Source organism: Podarcis vaucheri, assembly GCF_965113315.1.
Source record: "Podarcis vaucheri genome assembly, chromosome: 6".
Classification (NCBI taxonomy): domain Eukaryota; kingdom Metazoa; phylum Chordata; class Lepidosauria; order Squamata; family Lacertidae; genus Podarcis; species Podarcis vaucheri.
This window is the reverse complement of record NC_138764.1, coordinates 105,476,161-105,482,251: the sequence shown is the minus strand read 5'-3', so window position 1 is coordinate 105,482,251 and position 6,091 is coordinate 105,476,161.

The following is a 6,091-nucleotide window of genomic DNA, read 5'->3' as shown; positions in this document are numbered from 1 at the left end:
AATAATGAGGGTGAAAGAGGAGAGCGCAAAATATGGTCTGAAGCTCAACATCAAAAAAGCGGAGATCATGGTCACTAGTCCCATCACCTCCTGGCAAATAGAAAGGGAAGAAATGGAGGCAGTGAGAGATGTTACTTTCTTGGGCTCCATGATCAGTGCAGATGGTGACAGCAGTCACGAAATTAAAAGACGCCTGCTCCTTGGGAGAAAGGCGATGGCAAACCTAGACAACATCTTAAAAAGCAGAGACATCACCTTGCCAACAAAGGTCCGTATAGTAAAAGCCATGGTTTTCCCAGTAGTGATGTATGGAAGTGAGAGCTGGACCATAAAGAAGGCTGATCGCCGAAGAATTGATGCTTTTGAATTATGGTGCTGGAGGAGACTCTTGAGAGTCCCATGGACTGCAAGAAGATCAAACCTCTCCATTCTGAAGGAAATCAGCCCTGAGTGCTCACTGGAAGGACAGATCCTGAAGCTGAGGCTCCAAGACTTTCACCACCTCATGAGAAGAGAAGACTCCCTGGAAAAGACTCTGGTCCAGCCCTCTGAAATGTAGGAATCGCAGCTCAATGCAGGAACCACATCTTTGCATTCAGTGTGTCATTTTATTTTTAAAGGCAAGTAGCATCTGCTGATTGGATGGTGAGTGATCTTTTCTGGGATCTAGAGCAGGGCAAAATTGTTCCCAGTGTGTTTTTGTCAATGCAAAGAACCCCCTCCCTGTTTCTTGTGATCCCAGGGGGTCTTCCTCTCTCTGCCTCTGGACCATGCCAGAACACAAAAGAATGATGGGAATTGGCTGCAACCTCTAAATCAGGGGTCAGCAAACTTTTTCAGCAAGGGTCCGGTCCACTGTCCCGCAGACCTTGTGGGGGGCCGGACTATATTTTGGAAAAAACCAAAATGAACGAATTCCTATCCCCCACAAATAACCCAGAAATGCATTTTAAATAAAAGCACACATTCTACTCATGTAAAAACACACTGATTCCCGGACCATCCTTGGGCCAGATTTAGAAGGTGATTGGGCCGGATCTGGCCCCCGGGCCTTAGTTTGCCTACCCATGCTGTAGTCTAGAGAAAGATTGTGGAGTCAAAAACAAAAGCCCGAAGCAGGAATTTCCTGAGTCCTGGGAAGACACTCAGATACTATGACAGAGAGAAAGGGAACATGATGTACAGCCAAATAAAACAGACATGATCCTGTGCTCACCTAAAAGCACAACTTCGCCTTCCTCAAGTGGTCTCTCAAGTACCAGAGGGACTAGAAAGTCTTTTTTCTTCTTCTGGAGGGACAAAACTGAAGAGCGTCTGAATTTAGGGCCATTTCCTGATCATTTGCCCTTTCTGCTTCTTGGAACGCCACGAACAATATTTGCCCGGCACGAACAATCTTACTTCTTCCCATTAATCTCAGCGATGCAACTTGAGAGAGAAGAGCGACTCTGAGATTGCCAAAAAGGCTTTCAGGCTGAATCTGAAGTGTAATTCATCAGAACCTGAAATAAGTAATAATGGTGCTATTGGCTGCCAACTCCTTAAAGATAGACACAATAATTACCAAAATGATTACTCATTCTTTATCAATCGTCTGAGAAAAATACACAAACTTATGCAAAGCCACAGAGGCTTGCGAACTACACACCTATGATGAACTTATGTCTGATTTCAATGGATTTTTCAAGTGCTTAACTCAGTCTTTTGTTTTCTTTAGCTTTTTAGGTGAGGTCTTGAAGATACCAACAAAAGGTAAATTCGGTGTTGTTCACAATACCGAGAGATGCTACTGAAGTTGTAGATGGATGTTGATGAAGTTGTAGACAGGGCTCTGGCGTTTTGCACCAGTTTCGCCCTGGCAGTCCCAGTAAGGCTGCTGTTTGCCCACAATGGGGCCCTTTTACTGGGGCTTGCAGGTAGCACACTCCCAAGGCACTGTATTTTTCGCTCTGTAAGACGCACTAGACCATAAGATGCACCTAGTTCTTGGAGGAGGAAAACAAGAAAAAAAAATCCTCTGAATCCCAGAAGCCAGAACAGCAAGAGGGATCTGGCTTCTGGGATAGCCTCTTGCTGTTCTGGCTTCTGGGATAGCCACACGCAGCCTCTCCCAGGCAGCGGGATGAAGGCTCCCCCAAGAGCCGTGCTCCCTTTAAAGAGTGCGCAGAGTGCGCGGAGTCTGCCTCCTCGGGGGAAAGCCCCCAGGAGCCGCACACATGCTCCACGCAGCTCTTTAAAGGGAGCACTGAGCAGAGCCTCCCTCCATAAGACGCACACACATTCCCCCTTACTTTTTAGGAGGGGAAAAGTGTGTCTTATGGAGCGAAAAATACGGTAGTTTTCCGGGCTTCTTCAGTGGTCTAATCTCAAAGCCTTGATATGTATATTGATATTCAGTTTCATAGAGAATACTATTTCTTGGCTTAAGCTTAAGAGACTGATTTGCTTAGCAGATAGTATTCTCTATGAAATTCTCTACCTTGGGAGTGTGCTACCTGCAGATTGAGAGTCTTTTGGTCCAGCACTCTGACATGAGGATTTGCACCAGACCAAGAAAGGAGCACCTGGAATTCAAAACAGAAGTCAGGATTGGCTTCTCTGATCCATCATGTGGGCAGCCAGATGCCTAATTGGGAAACCTGGAAGCAGGATCTGAGCACAAAACTGGGATTCAGGTGCATTTCTGCCTCCAGCTGTGGAGACAGGAGAATCATCCTGACTAGCAGCCATCAATAGCCCTCTCCTCTGCCATGAGTCTGTCTCATCCCCATTTAAAGGTTTTAAAGGTTTGTGGCAACCAATAATCCCTCCTGTGGCAGTGAGTTCCATAGTTCAACTATGCGCTGCGTGAAAAAGTACTTCCATCCAGGTTGGTGGCCATTTAATAATAATGATGATGATGTTGATGCTGAGACCCTGATGCTGGGAAAGATGGAGGGCCCAAGGAGAAGGGGACAACAGAGGACGAGATGGTGGGACAGTGTTCTTGGAGTTACCAGCATGAGTTTGACCAAACTGCAGGAGGCAGTGGAAGACAGAAGTGCCTGGCGTGCTCTGGTCCAGGGGGTCACAAAGAGTCGGACACGACTAAAAGACTAAACAACAACAAATTATTCTTATTCTTCCTCTTATTCTTCTTATTCTTATTATTTATACCCCGCCCATCTGGCTGGGTTTCCCCAGCCACTCTGGGCGGCTTCCAACAGAACACTAAAATACAATAACCTATTAAACATCAAAAGCTTCCCTAATCATTTCTGGCTCCTGCAGCCGTGAGTTCCATAGCTTGAAGCATTGTGCAAATAATTACTTTCCTTTATCTGTCTTAACTTTCTGACATTCGACTTTGCTGGGTGTCCACAAGTTTTAGTGGTATGAGAGAGAGAGAGAAAGGAAAACTTTCTCTACTTTCTCCATGAAATGTACAGTTTTATAAACTTCTATCCTGTCGCTTTGGACTCGCATTTTCTCCAAACTAAAAAAATCCGAAACGATGCCCCCTTTCTCCATAGGGGTTTCACTCTATCCTTTGACCATTTTGGTGGCCCTTAGCCGAACCTTTTCCAACTCTGCAATACCCTTTTTGAGGTGAGGCTACCAGAACTGAACACAGTTCTCCAAATGTGGTTGCACCATCAATTTGTACAACCGCATTATGCTATTGGCACTTTTATTTTCAGTCTATTTCCTGACGATCCCTATAGCATGGAATTTGCCTTTTTCACATCCACCGCTTCCTGTAATAAGATCCACTGGACTTTCCCTCTGTTTGCTTCCCCCTCCACACGCCAGACCTTTAAAGAGAGTCAAAGCTTTTGCCTGAATTAATTGTAACCTTAAGCAAACTACCCCGCTTAATAGAGTCATAACCCAACTTTGCACCAGCAGACAATTAAATTAATTTAACCTATTAAATATGGCGCTCTTATCACAGTTCCCAGAAGGCACAAGCATCATTTCAAATATTTGCCTTTAAAAACCTCAAATTTAACGCACAGATTTTTATTTTATTTTTAAACTACTAGTCCGCTCAGCATGGCAGAGGGAATTATTAGAGGGTGGGACTGCCCTCTTGTGGCTGGTAGAGGGAATGCCAGTTTTGTATGATACGTCTCTTCAGCCTGTTTTTCTCCTATTGGTCAAGGAGTGAGATGCTCAAGGAAATGGTCCTCGTGGTTGGCCATCATACAAGTAAACCCAAGGCTACAGAGAAAAGCTGAAAAATTATCTACGGGTCAGGGTGCCCGTTTCTGAAATATACCCACCTCTTCAAAATAAAAGAAAAAAATCCGGACTCAATCTCAGCCAGTCTTTGCAACCTGGTGATCTCTAGCTGTCCCTGAGCCTGTAAAATTACTTGCCTGAATAAAAATCTTTCTTACTCACACGTGAGAGCCTCTGATTTTGTGGTTTTGGGCAGGAGCTAGGACTCAAGTTCCCACCATTCCTGCCCCCAGGTTCCCCCCCTCCTGTGCCAGAGCCTGCCAAGCCAAACTCGATCCCGACGTGCACGTGTTGGGGCAGGTGGGAGTTGCAGCCCAGGAAGGGGAGAGACTCCATCAGACAAGGCCTCCTTCCACCTGCCTTGCTCCACCCTCTAGTCTCTGCTTCTCAATTTGTATTATATTATTTGATGTACTGTGGCTTGCAGTTGTTTTACTGATTATTGTTGTTGTTGTTTAGTCGTTTAGTCGTGTCTGACTCTTCATGACCCCCTGGACCAGAGCACGCCAGGCACCCACTGTCTCCCACTGTCTTCCGCTGTCTCTCTCACACCCCTATGTGGAAAGATAAGGGGGACAGTATGCCCCCCCCACCCAAAGTTTTTCCCACCACAAGTGAAAAACAGCAAAGGCAGAGCGAAGGAGTCTGGGATGTTGTTGTTGTTTAGTCCTTTAGTCATGTCCACCTCTTTGTGACCCCCTGGACCAGAGCACGCCAGGCACTCCTGTCTTCCACTTCCTCCCGCAGTTTGGTCAAACTCATGTTGGTCGCTTCTGTAACACTGTCCCACCATCTCGTCCTCTGTCGTCCCCTTCTCCTTGTGCCCTCCATCTTTCCCAACATCAGGGTCTTTTCCAGGGAGTCTTCTCTTCTCATGAGGTGGCCAAAGTACTGGAGCCTCAGCTTCAGGATCTGTCCTTCCAGTGAGCACTCAGGGCTGATTTCCTTAAGAATGGATATGTTTGATCTTCTTGCAGTCCATGGGACTCTCAAGAGTCTCCTCCAGCACCAGAATTCAAAAACATCAATTCTTTGGCGATCAGCCTTACTGATTATAGTTTAGAAATTATTTATTGTAACTGTTGAATGGACTTCTGTTTAACTTTTATATGTTATTATCATTTAATACTATTCTAATGATTGTTGAATGTTACTTTTGATGTAAAAAGGTAAAGATAAAGGGACCCCTGACCATTAGGTCCAGTCGTGGCCGACTCTGGGGTTGCGGCGCTCATTTCACTTTATTGGCCGAGGGAGCCGGCGTACAGCTCCTGCCAATCTAGCAGTTCAAAAGTATGGCAAACTTCAAGTAGATAAATAGGTACCACTCCGGCGGGAAGGTAAAGGGCGTTTCCGTGTGCTGCGCTGGTGCTGGCTCGCCAGAGCAGCTTTGTCACGCTGGCCACGTGACCCAGAAGTGTCTCTGGGCAGCGCTGGCCCCCGGCCTCTTAAGTGAGATGGGTGCACAACCCTAGAGTCAGACACGACTGGCCCGTACGGGCAGGGGTACCTTTACCTTTACCTTTAATGTTGTATTTTAATCCTGTTTTTAAGTTGTATTTCAATCAATTTGTTTTATACTTGGTATTAGCCGCCTTGAGCCCGGTCTTGGCTGGGGAGGGCGGGGTATAAATAAAATTTGTTGTTGTTGTTGCAATGACTCCAAAGAGACTCAAGGTCATCAGATAATGGAGGCATATAATTCGGACAAGAAAATTGGTTTCCAGGTGGAAAAATCAAAATTAGAAACAGAACTGTTAGAACCCAAAACTAAGATTTTGTCAAAGATTTATAACTTGCTGTTGAAATGGAATACTCAGGATGAAACGGTCAAATCTGCTATGATTAAATGGGCACAAGATGTTGG